General features: G+C 40.4%; 1 pseudogene; it reads left to right on the top strand.

The window, feature by feature from the left end:
• Window positions 1–11,482, top strand: part of LOC117737897 — an 82,130-nt pseudogene extending 70,648 nt beyond the window's left edge.
• Window positions 11,483–15,846: the final 4,364 nt, after the last annotated feature.

Genomic DNA, 15,846 nt, shown 5'->3' with positions numbered 1-15,846 from the left:
AATTGAATTGAATTGAAGTTTATATTACTTGGAACAATTCACTATGGGGCAGCCTCGAGAACTGGTGCGTAGCATATGGCTCCAGAGAGAGGGCATTCTGAGGCCAAAGACCTTCTTAGGACACACTTTGGCAATGAATTAAAGGTCGCAGCTGCTTATGTGGACAAGATCATTGGATGGCCTGCTGTTAAGGCAGAAGATGCTAAAGGAATACAAGCATATGCATTGTGTTTACGAGAGTGTTGCAATGCTATGGAAGACCTGCAGTACTTAGATGAACTCAACATGCCAGCAAACATGAAAACAATAACACAGAAACTTCCGTACAAGCTCAGGGAGAAATGGAGAACAACTGCATGTGACATCTCTGGAACCCATGGTCGCAGACCTGGTATTAGAGACAGTCAAATTTATTGAGTACCAGGTCAAAGTAGTTTCTGATCCTATTTTTGGTGACATCCAGGACACTCTAGGTGTAAATAAACAAGACATCAAGGTAAAGTCACAGTTCAAAAGTTGCTTTGCAACTGCTGTCTTTTGGTGCTGAACCAGCTGTGAGTGAAAGAAGGAGAAGCGTTCAAACTCAAACAGGAAGTACGTCACATACAATTGTAAATGTTTCCTGTTTGTATTGCATGCATGGACATGCATTGCAGCACTGTCCACAATTAAGGAAAAGAACACAGTGGGAGAAATTGGATTTCCTAAAAGGAAAATGAGTTTGCTTTGGTTGCCTGCGTATTGGACACATGAGCATGAGTTGCAATCAACTTTTGTGATGTCTGCAACCAAAATCTTCACATTGGAAGTCAGGAAAGAGGCAAAGACAAGTCAAAGGAACCGTCCGTGGCACGACTGTCTCTACTTGTGGGCATACAGGGGCCGGGGACAGTAACGGCATCCTTTCAATGTTACCTGTCAATGTCAGGGGTACAACGGGACCACTTCATGGAAACGGTGTAATGCAGGGTCAGACTGGCTGCCCTGCTGCTACTGTTAATCAGATTGTTGTTGACAAGGTGGAAGAACCAGTGATTAAACAGCATGTCAGTTCGCTAAAAAGAAGACGTCTGAAGGAGGAAAGTGGTCACAACGAACCCACAGACAAGGTTCTGAGATAAAAAGGATATGGGTTTCAAGGTATTTTTATAAGTTCGACCTTTTCATACGATACTTTTTTGTTTCTAGTGTAATGGCTCCTTATGTAAAAATGGTATATAATTGTTTTGTCTACTGTCCATCACAATTAGGGGCCGGTGTGTAAGAGCCATTTTGTTTGTTTGTGTTTTGTTGGACCTCCCACTGTCTGTATGTATACTGTCAATTAAGACAGCCCGAAATATTAATCAGGAGGAACACTAAGGCCAGGTGTTGCTTGACTGGCAGGAGCACACCGTTTTTGACCGTATGAGGCTAAACAGTGTCCGGCATAGGAATGGTCTGATTACTTTCATTTTTTGGTTCAAGTGTAAAAGTTGTACAATAGTGTAAATAAATAACCTTTCGAATTCAAACCCTGGACATTGCATCTAGTTATTACACGTGTCAAACTTACCTGGAAGCAACTATAGTGGACTTACGGGGTCACTACACAGTATGTATTACGTGTACATTATATCTAACGTACACACTTTAAAAGCTCTATGTCCGATGAAAATTCTTATTTAAAGAACATTTTGAATCCACCCTTTCTCCATGCCAATGTTTAAAGTGTGAGTTCATTCTGTGACCTGCTGGTTAACAATGGAGGTAGTGCGATGTCGAGGTGAGTGTTTATAGGTGAGCAGAACACACCAGCAAAGCTCTTCCTCCTGGATTCTACTGGTGGCCATGGTAACCATAGCAAATCCTAGTGCTGATTCTAAAAAAAGGTTGCCGAACACTGCAGCCTGCTAAGGAGTAGGAACAGAAGAAGAAGATGAGGATGGGAGGCTGACTCTTATTAAAACTCTGTTGCAGGCAGAGGAAACACCATATCATACTGCCAAATAAATGAACCAGCCTGAGGGAAAATGAACAATCACGACACACACAGACAAGACCTATAGTTTATCTTGTTACAAGGTGGAATATAATAACTATTGCACAGAGATGTATGTCATTGGCAAAATTGTTTTACCAATAAATAGTCAGATATAGTTTATTAAGTCAACAAGACTAACAATTTATTTTTGAGTGGGTGTGGCTCAGTGGCCAATCACACAGTTGGTTGGCTTTTCCTGTACACATGTCAAAGTGTCCTAGAGCGAGACACTGAACCCCATGTTTCTCCCTGTGGGCTTTACAACAGCCCACTGTGCCTAAATGCTTAGGATGAGTTAAATGCAGAGCTCAAATATCCCATATGTACCTGTACGTATAAAGTTAGATTCTTTTATAAATTGAAATCTCACAGAACCCAGAAATGCAGATAGCAAAACAGAATGTCTGAGAGCCTTATTGCACTATATTGCATTATATTTTGAATTGTCACCTGGTGCCTGGATTTAGTGTTTTTCTTTCCATAAATTGATGAAGAATTGGTATATAATTGTTGCATAATAATCCACTAGAATGGAAGTTTGAAACATCAATAACATTTGCATATAAAGTGACCTGTTCGTCCTCATTTGTTAGTGTTACTTCCACAAAAATATAAGTAAAACGAAGACTTTCACATCATGGAGTCCTGCTGTAAGAAATCAGCAAATGAAAATATATCACATCTAACATGTCAGAAGTGGTACTAAAAGACCAGAGAATCAGACCAGTAGGTGTGGAGGTGAGTCATTTTGACAAAATAAATTAAATTCTAGCAGAAAGCCCATAGTTTTTTTTTTCAGGGAGAACGATTCACAAATACTTTCCAATGCACACATGAATAAATTACGATTTAAATAAAACAAAATCACAAATATATTTCTGCATTTGTATGTATTTGTGTGTGGATTGTACTGCATTTGTGTGTGGGTTTTTTGAGACTCCCCTGACGTGGCTGGGATTTGCAAATGCGTTTTTTTTTCAACATGGACCTATCTGTAACCAATCAGATGTCACCCTCATTTTCAACCAATCACATGAGCGCAGCTCCCACCTCCCCACGAGGCTGCCAGCGTTACAGTTACGCAATTTGCGGAGGTGACAGGTCAAAAGTCAGCAAACAATGGCGTCTGGTAGTGGCGGCGCTCCCACTATACAATCATTTTTACTAACTTCACACAACATAGCCTCACCGGTAATTTGCTTGGAAATAGCTTGCTAGTTTAAACATATTAATTAATACATTAATTTAATATTAAACCATAATAAGTAAAAAAAGATAACTAGATTGTGTTACTGAATTCAAAGATTGATCGTCTTCAGTGAGGCGTGTCCAACACAACTATGCTGCTGCAACTGAAATTTGTGAGTTCAGCCCGTGTGACAGAGATTCTTATGAGACTGCTGTGTCATGGCCTTCACTGAGACATGTTGGAGCTCCACTTCGTTTGGACCGTAAGGCTGTGTGACAAGGAAAACTGTAGGTGGTGGGGTATATTTATATGTTAACAAACAATACTGCAGCTCTGTGACTGTCAGGGAACGCATCTGTACGCCAGAACTTTTATCAGTATCGTTGCGCCCCTTCTGCCCCGCAGTGTACATCCACCCTCTGCCTCCAGCACTATCTTTGATGTCGTGCAAAATTGTCTCAAAAAGACACTTAGAAACTTTGATCAATATGTCTCCTGTCCAACCAGGCGGGATAAGACATTAGACCTTTGTTATGGATCAGTAAAGAATGCCTATAAATCACTCCCACTACCCCCACTGGGCTCTGCGGATCATAACTGCGTACATCTACTGCCCACATATGAAACGGTGTTAAAGAGAGAGAAAGCACAGACAAGGGACATAAAAGACTGGACAGAAGAATCTGTGCTCTGCCTGCAGGAATATTATGACAGCACTGACTGGGACATGTTTAACTAGTCTTGTGGTGATGATTTGGATGAACTTGCTGATGTAACATGCTCATATGTTACCTTTTGCAGGGACATGATCATCCCTTGTAAGCGAGTTCAAATCTACCCTAATAACAAACTATGGGTGACCAAATCTGTTAAATACAGCATACAGAAAAAAAAACATGCTTTTAAACAGGGAGTAGCCTCTGATCTGCATGTAGCGACCAAAGAGCTGCTGAAAATAGAAGAAGATGGCTGCAAATAACCTTGGTTCAGCCTGGTCCAGCATGAAAACTATAGCAGGCCTTGGGAATCCAAAGAACTATCTTGTCACTCTGGATGGCTTCAATTCAGATACTGAGTTTGCCCTCTATCGTTTTTATATTTGTTTTGATACCTAATTACTAATGAAACTCAAGAACTGAATTACAAACTGGAAGACAATCAACACTTTGATATAGACTAAAAGGATGTGGAAAAGGCCATCCTTACATGAGAGTCATGGACCTGACAACATCTGTGGTCGTTTACTTAAAACTTGTGCAAAAGAACTGAGTCCTGTATTCCACAACATTTTTAATAAGTCCTTACAGGCACAGCATGTACCTCAGGTCTGGAAGGATACTGTGGTGGTCCCTGTTCCCAAATCCAGTTGCCCCAAAAGTCTAAATGATTTTAGACCGGTCGCTCTCACATCAATTTTAATGAACATTTTGGAAAAATTGGTAAGGTCAGAAATTTCAAAGAAAACTGTGCAATCACTTGATCCCATGCAGTTGGCTTACAGGCCACACAGAGGAGTAGAAGATGCCACAGTAACTTTGTGCATCAGGCGGGGCCAAGGCAGGAGGTCGGCTCACCAGGCAGGAGGCACGAGACACCGCCAGGTCCAATGGACCCTATGAGACGTGAAGTCACAAAGACTCAAAGGAAGCAGAGTTAATAAGGTGCAATGGAGAGATGTAAATTCATCCATAAGGAGAGAGAGAAGAGGAGATAGGTGCTCAGTGTATCCTAAAACATCCCCCAGCAGCCTATAAGCCTATAGCAACATATCTAGGGGCTCAACCAGGGCAAACCTGATTCAACCCTAACTATAAGCACTATCAAACAGGAAAGTCTATTCTTAAATGAGGTGACTGTGTCTGCCTCACTGACTGAAAGTGGAAGCTGGTTCCATAAAAGAGGAGCTTGATAACTGAAGGCTCTTGCTCCCATCCTACTTTTTAGGACTCTAGGAACCACAAGTAGCCCCGCATTTAGTGAGCGCAGCTCTCTAGTGGGGCAATATGGTACTACAAGCTCCTTAAGATATGATGGTGCATCACCAATCAAGGCTTTGTAGGTGAGGAGAAGAATTTTAAATGTGATTTTACAGATGGTTTATTACGACATGGAACGAGACAGTTGTATTAAGAAAGCAGAAAGGGGTTGAGGCATGAAGAGATGAGTAGACCCAACGATATTACTTGGGATCTTACGGATAATTCTGGCCAATGATTCCATTGGCTACTGAGGCTCGGTGAGGAGCGGGTCATCCTCCCCTTGTTCCTCAGTCCACCTTGATAATTGGGCAAGAAGCCTGACCCCGAGCTGCTCCTGTAGCTGCGCCATTTACCATCAAGGTGGGAGGAGTTGGCCGAGGTTGGTGAGACATGAGGGGCAGGATCAAGAGAGTGGAAAAGGATGCTGGGATGAGCGATGAATGTGAATGGGTTGGTAATGAAGTCCTGGAAAATAAATAGCAAGATGAGATGTCTCTGGTAAAGAGGCAGTCCTCTGGAAGGACTACGAATGGCTGGGTGGTGTAGGGGACGCAGAGTTCGGGATCTCCCCCCTGTGCAGTTGGAAGGCGAGGCCGACAACTTCGGAGTTGTCTGATGATGGAACTGGATAGAACAGGGATCGTGGGTGGCTAAACGCAGCCATCTAAATCTAACTCTAATATTAATCCAACCAGATTGGACCTTTGTTGGTAAGAATTTGAATTTCTTTGAATTTCTAATTGAATAGCCCTGGTGTGTCACATTTTCCTTCAGTGAAGCCATTTTCGGGAAGTGAATGGCTAAGAGTATGTGAGAGAAAATGTAGCTAAATAGGAAGAGAGTGGCACACATGTAGCATTAAAGACAGAGAAACACAGAAAGAAAAAGGTTTTGACATTGCTTGTGTATCGCTTTAGGCATATTTTTAATACGTTCATCTTTACTTCGCCAGAGGTTACTGACACAAAGAAATGATATAAAAAGAGAAATAAAGTCTTGTAGCCCTCCAGTCTTTGCTTCAGTTTTGGAGGTGTGATCTGCTGTTCAAAAAGGTTACATTAATTGTGCGTCTTTGATTAGAGCAGGTTGAGTGGGAATGAAGCCATGGCCAGAGGGAGGAATGATGCAGAAATAATTACAACAATACCTGACTGACTACTCATACAGCGCAAGAGGGAGGGGTGCAATGTGCACACACACACACACACACTCTTTTCCCTCCGTCCACCTCTCTGCATACAAGGCTGCACAGCCGAACACAAACGTCTCTGCTCCTTACTCTGCTTTTTCATGGCACACACACCAATGCACAGTGTCTCTCTAGCTCTCCTTCCCTCAGTCTCGCTCTCACTCCTACTTATGCTCACACACACCTGCAATTACTGTGGAAATGGGCCACTTGTTATTGTTGTCTTACGGATTTTTTATGTATTTGTCTCCTTAATGAAGAGACGGTCGAACTCATAACACACGAGAAGCCACTGACCTAGTTTTCTGGCAGCGGCCTTGCTGCTCTCATTGCCGTTGCCAGAGCGTAGAAAGGGAAAATGCTTTTTGATGATCACAACTTAATGACAAACAAGGTGCTCAGTGTAGGAGCTAATACAGAAGCTCATGGATTAGCTTGCACATTTGGCGCTCTTGATGCAGTGACATTGTGTGTAAGTTTGACTGGTGTGTATATGTGGTGGTTAGGTGGAGATGCAGGGAGGTGTGGCGGCAGCATTTACTGCGGAGCTTCGTAGAAGTGTGTGTCTAAATGCTGCCTTCATTTTATTTGGGAGCAGCAATGCGAAATGATTTTCATTCGAAAATATAACAGAGCAAAAATGAGAAATCCAAAGAAATGTGATTTGTGTCTAAAAGATCATGGCTACAGCATATATATTTTTTAAACACAAAGGGTTCAATTTGTAATGCCAATGGTACTATACCTCGTTTCAACTGCATGGCACAACTCAACTCCCTGTTGTCTGGTTTTCCATGAGCAAAAGTTGTGGATATATGTGTGTGTGTATATATATATATATATATATATATATATATATATATATATATATATATACACATATATATACATATATATATATATACATATATATACACATATATATACATATATATATATATATATATATACACACACATATATATATATATATATGTATATGTATGTATGTATGTATATATATATATATATATATATATATATATATATATATATGTATATATATATATATATGTCTTCTTCATGAAATTATTTTTGTACACCTTCTTTTGATGTAATATTTCAAATAATGACGAGAACACCTTTTTATCGTAGCTGTAGTTGTGTGCCCTTTTTCAGGATAGAGCAGCAACCCCTCAGTCAAACTACTTCTTATTCGGATCTCAGCCAGATCTTGGAGCTGGGAAGAAGAGTATGCTGCCTGCATAGATTTGTGCACAGCACCAAGACCGACAGACAGACACCTTTAAGGGGTCTTTGAGGTAATCACAGCCTTGTTTTCTGCTCACTGGTCATGTATAGTCCAGCATGCTGGTAGGATTATACAACCCCATCATTGCCAGGACTGTCAACACTCCTGGCAATGGGGCACCAATGGGTCCTACCCAGAAAATCTCCGAAAAACATTGACTCGGTTATCATGAACACTCCCAAGATAGCACTGCTCTTTTAAAGGATTTCTAATTGTGTTGTTATGCATTTTAATTACTTAGTATTGTGCAAAACAATGTCTAGAGACAAGCTGCTTAATAACTAAATGTGTTGATACTGCTGACATCCATGCTGTAGGCTCCACTATGCATCCTTGCAGCCCACTGTAATGACCAACTTAATAATAACAATGTCCACTCTAGTTTATTTATCCAGGTAAAGCTGGCTCAGCAACATGCTCTCTTGGTAAGAACATTTACACTGTGCAACTCCTCGGACACACACTGAGTGTGTGCACATAGTGGCAGCTGCTAGTTATATATATATATTAGTTGGCATCTCATTACATTGAATCAAGCTAGACTGCATGATATACCACATAGTATCCTGTTTTGGAAATAATGTTAAAACAATCACAATATATATACACAAGGGCACACTCTTATCTCATCTGGGTTTTGACATCTTTTTAATAGGAGGACACTGTTTGGATTTTAACATGTACATTTAACTAAAACTGTAAAACTGTAACAGAATGGGCTCCACTGAAATTAACACCTGTGTAAATATAATAGTCACACTTTCCTAACATGACTGAAATGCCATAATGTCATTTGCATTGTGTTTTGTTCAGATAGCCAAACATTCAAATAAGCACTTTCTTTGAAATACCATCATTTTCTGCTGCCATTCAAGCAAATAACTGAGTAATTTAGAAGTGAGACAGCAGGGGAACAGGAATTCTTCTTGACAAACATGATATGTACTAATGCTGCCGACAAAATACGTAGATTACTGATTATTTCAAATAAAACATTGCAATACAACCATTCATATAATACATTCATATTGTGAATACACATTCTTCTGAATAATTAGTTCAAAGTTCTAGATAGATAGATACTTTATTCATCCCCAGGGGGAACTTTATTTGCAGCAGCAAACAAGGTTACAATATGTAGAATACACTAAAATAAAATAGCAGAACAGGACATTTTACATTTAAGAAAATTAAATAATTAAATAATAAAGAAAATGAAAAAAGTATATACAGTGTATATAAGTGAGTATAAAGTATATGAAGTGAAGCGGTGCAAGGGTTATTGATGTTGATTCAATTTGAGGAGGATCTGGTCAGAGGTGATTTATTATACAGTCTTATAGCACTTGGCAGGAATGTTCTCCCGTATCAGGAATGTTCTTTTGTATTAGGAATTTTCTCCTGTATAAGGAATGTTCTCCTGTATAAGGAATGATCTCCTGTATAAGAAATGATCTCCTGTATCTGGAATGTTCTCCTGTATCTGTCCCTGTGAAGCGGAGCTGAAGCAGTCTGTTGGAGGACGTGCTCCGCTGTCCCTGCAGTAGATGGTAGAGAGGGTGGTCCACGTTATCCAATATGGACAATAATTTCTTCAGTGTCTCCTCTCCACCACCTGTTTGAAGCCAATGATGGCACTTCTAAATGCCAGTGAGAATGAATAAAGGCACTGTAGAATAGGATAAATTACTATAGCTATGTGTTAATTGGGATTTAATAATTTGCTATAACTTAAAGAATATGTGTAGATTATTGTTTAATGATTCACTATATTATTGAAGAATATCTCTGTGTAGATTAAATTAATTAATCATTAATGATGATTTACTGTATTATTAAAGAATGAACGATAGGAGTGGTGAGCTTTGTGGATGTGTATTCGGAACCAACAGGCAGATGGTTGTGCACCTCTGGAATGTCACACCCTGGTGAGAAGGAGGAGGGGGCAGACGGAGAGGCAGCTCAGAAGGGCTCAGGGATGTTGGGTTGAGGCTTGAGGCTTCTGGGGGAATGTAAGAGACAGAACTACAAACAGGGTAGCTGTAAGTGGGCTGTGGATTGCGAAACCTAGAAGACCTCAGCCACGAACTATACTGTATCAGAACCGTTATTAGTTGTTACCACAACTGACCCCCCTTGTCCCCCTCCTCCTTCCACCCTTCTTTCAAGCCACTTCGTCGACTACTTTACAAACAAGATAGATGACATACGCTCCTCCTTTACTAATCCATCTTCTATCACTACACTTCCATCAACTTCTTCTTCATCCCCTTCGCTTTCCTCTTTCACCCCCCTGTCTCCTAATCAAGTTGTTACCTTGGTGACCTCTGACCGCCCAACCACCTGCCCCCTTGACCCCATCCCATCTCACATTCTCCAGTCCATTGCTCCGGACCTTCTACCCTTTCTCACCAATCTTATTAACAGCTCCCTCTCAACTGGCTGTTTCCCTAACTCTCTGAAGGAGGCGAGAGTTAACCATCTCCTGAAGAAACCCACCCTCAACTCGTCTGAAGTCAACAACTACAGACCTGTCTCTCTTCTTCCTTTTCTTTCCAAAACTCTTGAGTGATCTATCTTTAACCAAGTCTCCTCCTATCTGCACAGTAACAACCTTCTTGACCCTCAACAGTCTGGATTCAAGGCCGTCCACTCAACAGAGACTGCCCTCCTTGCTGTGTCTGAGCATCTTCACACTGCTAAAGCACCCTCTCTCTCATCTGACCTTATCCTTCTAGAGATCTTTCTGCTGCACTTGACACAGTGAACCACCAGATCCTTATTTCCTCCCTCCAGGATCTGGGTATCTCAGGCTCTGCTCTCTCCCTTTTCTCATCCTACCTCAACGGCCGCACTTACTGGGTAATTTGGAGAGGATCTGTGTCTGACATTTGCCTTCTCACTACTGGGGTCCCTCAAGGCTCCGTCCTGGGTCCCCTCCTCTTCTCTCTGTACACTAAGTCTCTCGGCTCTGTCATTCGCTCGCATGGCTTTTCCTACCGTAGCTATGCTGATGACACCCAACTGATCCTCTCGTTTCCCCAATCGTATACACAGGTAGCAGCACGAATCTCTGCCTGTCTGACTGACATCTCTCAGTGGATGTCTGCACACCACCTGAAAATCAATCCTGACAAAACTGAACTACTTTTCCTTCCAGGGAAAGGCTCTCCCACCCACGACCTGACTACCACGTTCAACAACTCTGTGTTAGACCCCAAGGCCGACTGCCTGGAGCCTCGGTGTGACACTCGACATTCAACTCTCGACAGTCAACACTGCCAACATTACTGCGACAACACGTTCTTGTAGGTACATGCTGTACAACATCAGGAGAATACGTCCTCTTCTTACTCAGAAGGCGGCACAGGTTCTGGTCCAGGCTCTGGTCCAGGCTCTGGTCATTTCACGCCTAGACTACGGTAGCTCCCTCCCTAAATTCACCCACACTACTCCGCTCCTCCGATCCCTTCACTGGTTACCAGTAGCTGCCCGCATCCGCTTCAAAACATTGGTTCTTGCGTACTGTGCTATGAACAGATCCGGTCCAGTCTACATCCAGGACATGGTCTAACCTTACACCCAGGATATGGTCTAACCTTACACCCCAGCCTGTTCACTTTACTCGGAATCTACCAATTGACTTGTGACTCTGTCACTGCGAGCTAAATACTCAACAAAATCAAGACTGTTTGCTGTCCTGGCTCCTCATTGGTGGAACGAGCTCCCCATTGACATCAGGACAGCAGAAAGTCTCTACATCTTCCGCCGGAAACTAAAAACACATCTTTTCCGACTATACCTTGAATAAAAACAGATTAGCACTTCAGTGGCACTTGAATGACATTTACTTATGGTATTTTTGTAGTTTGGGCTCTCTTGAAGAAATTTTACTTTCTTGATTCTTGTTGTTGGACTCATGGTTTAATGCACTTATTGTAAGTCGCTTTGGATAAAAGCGTCAGCTAAATGACATATAATGTAATGTTTAAATTATTGGTCATATTATTTAATAAAAACCCTTTAAAAATGAAGTCATTATTTAATAAACTTAACTTATTAGCATACCCAAACTAAAAAGGGTGTATCTCTGCAACCACAAGGTCTATTCAAATAATGTTGGTGTTAAAATAAACAGTAACACTTGTGAAATATTGTTCAGATGTGTTAATACCACTATATATCTTACTGGTTAAGAGTAAATGAACATGGCACGCACCACAAATTAAAGGCTTCAGGTTCGCCTAAAAAAGATGGCCCTTTCAGGATGATCATCTAATTGGAATGATGCAGAGGCCTGCCTATGCCTCTTCCAGTGATAGCACAATATGTGAACAGTCCCTCTGGAAAGTTTTACTTTGAAAAAGTGAAGCAGAACAAAATTAGAGAGTTTTTAGTAATGAAAGTTTAGGCCAACATTTTTGTTTTAGTCTAAATGGGCATTTGGCCACAATGTGTGCCATTTGAATGTTCTCATGTAGCAAACTATATATTTCACTATATTACTATTGGTGTTCAACTAAAAGTTCTACAAAAGGTCGAAAAAGGCAGGGTGCAACATGAGCTAAAGCAACAGCTGTTGTGCGTCCTGCGTCATGAAGATTTTCTCCTCCATGACAATTTAAGATTAGGCATGGAGTTAACTCAGAAATGCGTTGGTCGAATTCTGAAAATGAACTATCCTATTAATCGTTCGAGCCAATAGAATCGAGCTGTAAAATGCAAAAGAAGATTGACAGCACTTTGAGCCAATAGGTTTTAGAAAGGCGTCGTCATTGGTGAAGTGTATGATCCGTTACGCTGAAAGTCTGCTTTTTCTGATTTATCTGATTACCAACATTGTTTATTAATTTCTTATATTACTGTGTTATATACATTACAGCACTTTTTATTATAACTTTTCATCTCCGGACATTTCTTCGGGTCCACCCAAAGGTTTTTGAAAATAACAGCACCGCATCTGACATTATGCTCCGACTTGCCAAGTGCACCATTGAAATCATATGACAACCTTTTGAAGAGAGTGAATATGGGCTTTTCACTCATGAACATGGACACTTGGGACATTTATAGAGACAATGACACCATTGATAACCACGGCCATGGCACCTAAATACTGACCTATTGTCATAATCTACAGAGAGCAAAGACATGGACCTTTTTTCTGCGCTCTGTCACACACAAGTACGCCCAATGACACTTTTGACAGCCCTCAGAACACATGAATGTGAACCCTTTTCAACTCTGTTCGCGTATTATTATCTTCATGCCTATTATGGCTCGCAGTTCTTCAGGAAGAGCGGCGACAGTGCAAACGACCACCCATATATTCATACCATTGCACACACAGGCACACACACACACACACACACATCAATGTATATGTGAAGACATATATTCTGCACACACTCCCAGGTGAAAGGCTGATATTAACGGCTAGGCCTCCCCGTGGCTCCCTGCCCTTTAATAGCTGCCAGAAGCAGAGACCACAGCTCTAATCAAGACAGAATCATATCCTTCTTGTCCTTCAATCACTGAGCTCTTTCATGATTCAACCTATATATTCATAGCTTTATGTCTTCTGTATGCCTCCTTTATCTGTCCATCCTGAATGATAGATAGACTAGAGATAACATAGAGGAATCAATGTAGCTGCTGTTAAGTCTTGCAAATAAATAGTCAAATCCAAAATAGAATATTAAAGCTGATCTGTAAGGGCCATCGCACCTTTGCACACATTGGGGGTGATGGCTGGATGCCGGCTTACATGGCCGAGAATGTCTGCGACCGTCAGACAACACACCCACGAGTTAGACATTTGTTTCCGCATGGAGTGACGCAGGAAAAGCTTTAACAGTCCATCACTTCCAGTATCCACTGTTTGTTGCTAGGGACAACTTGCATTATGTTGCTCTATATTAACTGGAGACATCATATAATGTAAATGTCATGTAAATGGGATACCGTTTGTCAAATTGGAATTTTTTTTATTTCAGGCTGCCTTAAAAAAATCTGGCCAGGGACAGCAGATGAAAATGATTCTCTCTGACTCACATAATTTTAATGTTGATTATTGTGCATTGTCCCTGCAAAAATAAACAAATAAAATAAAAATACAATAAATAATGCTGATTTCTAAACAACAGAACAATCTGCTTAATTTTCATGGCAAATGATGTGTTCAGCAGCGTTCAACAAAAACTATTAATATTATAAATATATATATAAATATTCATGGTGAAGTATCATTAATGTAAACTCAATTTGAGGCTGATCAGATCAACTGGCTAGAAGGAGGACATCAAAGTAAAAAAAAAAGTTTTGCTTTTGCCTTTAGATGACGCTATACATTTGTTAAAAAAATTGGCATGGGAATGTGCTCAGTCCTGAACTATTATCATGCATGATAAATTTGGGGCCGATTGGATAATGTAACTTGGAGTTACATCAACTTCCTCTTTCATAGTGATTGGCACAAAATGGGCGCTGTAATGGAAAAATACTGCACATTATTGTTGCAGGTTTGAATATCATATCATCTCGTTATACTCATTAGCGTTAGACTTTCCAAGTAATCACATGATTTATCGGCACTCCCTTCTTACTGGAAGAACACATTATTTTCTTACCCACCTATCTGGTTCTTGTTCCCAACTTTAAAATGATACCTCCTCATTCTGCTATGTTTTTTAACAAGCGTGCTTTCTTACCTGTCTCCTGTAACCTTCACCTTTTGAATCTTCCCTTGAGACCCAGAACTTGTAACCTCCCTATTGATAAGACAGCATTCTCTCCACAATTGCCATAATACAATGAAGTCAACCATATAACCTCTGATGCACCTTTCTCCCCTCCCTTTCATAAGATACGATAAAATAATACTTTAGTAGTCCCGCAGTGGGGAAATTTACAGGATTACAGCAGCAAAGGGATAAAGTGCACACAAGAAACATAGTAAAAAGTGGTTTAAACAGTAAGAAAAAGAAACAGTAAGATTCTACAGTACTCTGTGCATGTTCGTGTGTTACTCGACCCCTCGGAAGGAAGAGTATATAACTATATAGCTGTGCTCCTCTGCTGAACGGTCATCATCCTGCAGACTTGTTCCTTCCTGCGCAGGAATAACTACCCAGAAGCTTAAAGGTTATTTGTTGGATCTCATTATTTTAATCATCCCATCCGAGGCTTGTGAATAGAAGTTACAAATAATTCCAGCACAGCGCCAAGCCACGTCAAGGCCGTTCAATGACAACTCACCATTTTAAGAACTTTTAATCATGAAGCTTGTTAGATCATCCTGACAAAATGTGATGTTAAAAGCATGCAGTCTGTTCAAATATAAAGCGTAAAAACGTTGTTTTATGAGATTCATGTAAAATGGCCTCCACTCCACTACTGCGCCATTACATCAGACATAAAGCTTTTGATAACTTTTAAATCACAAAGGTCTTTGGATCGTGACATGACTGAAATGCCAACATTTTCCATTGCATTGTGTTTTCTGTGTTTTGTTCATATAGCCACACATACAAATAAGCACTTTGAAATAACATAATTTTCTGCTGCCATTCAAGCAAACAACTGACATTTAGAAGTGAGACAGCAGGGGAACAGGAATTCTTCTTGACAAAAATATGATATGTACTAATGCTGCCTACAAAGTACATAGATTACTGATTATTTCAAATAAAACATTGCAATACAACCATTCATATAATACATTCATACACTGAGTCATTTCAGCTGGTTTATTTTTAATTGAATTTAATATATTTCAAAAGAATATTTCTGCCTTAAATTGAAGGTAAAATTCACACAAAATAAAAAATGGCCGACATCTTGTTGGTTTTAGAGCATAGCCCCAAGATACCTTTTTTAAGTCTCCCGAGGATACATGTGCCTACCACATTTCATACATGTAGGTGCAACGTAGTGCTGGGGCTGCTCTTGTATAATTTGTAGTGGGGCGCTGTTGAGTCCATTTTTTATGGCAAAAGACAAAACCCATATCAAATATTTATTTTTATCACCTTAAACATATACACAAAGTTCTATGTTTTTTTGAGCATCCTAAGACACAGAAAGATCTGCTATTTTTTTCATGGTGAACAATGTCTTGCCACGGCAACAGCCCATCTACTGAAACACAATATTCAGGATGACGCATCATCAATG

This window comes from Cyclopterus lumpus, chromosome 10 (genome assembly GCF_009769545.1).
Source record: "Cyclopterus lumpus isolate fCycLum1 chromosome 10, fCycLum1.pri, whole genome shotgun sequence".
Classification (NCBI taxonomy): domain Eukaryota; kingdom Metazoa; phylum Chordata; class Actinopteri; order Perciformes; family Cyclopteridae; genus Cyclopterus; species Cyclopterus lumpus.
Note: the sequence above shows the minus strand (reverse complement) of the source record. Positions and strands in the feature narration are given on the sequence as shown.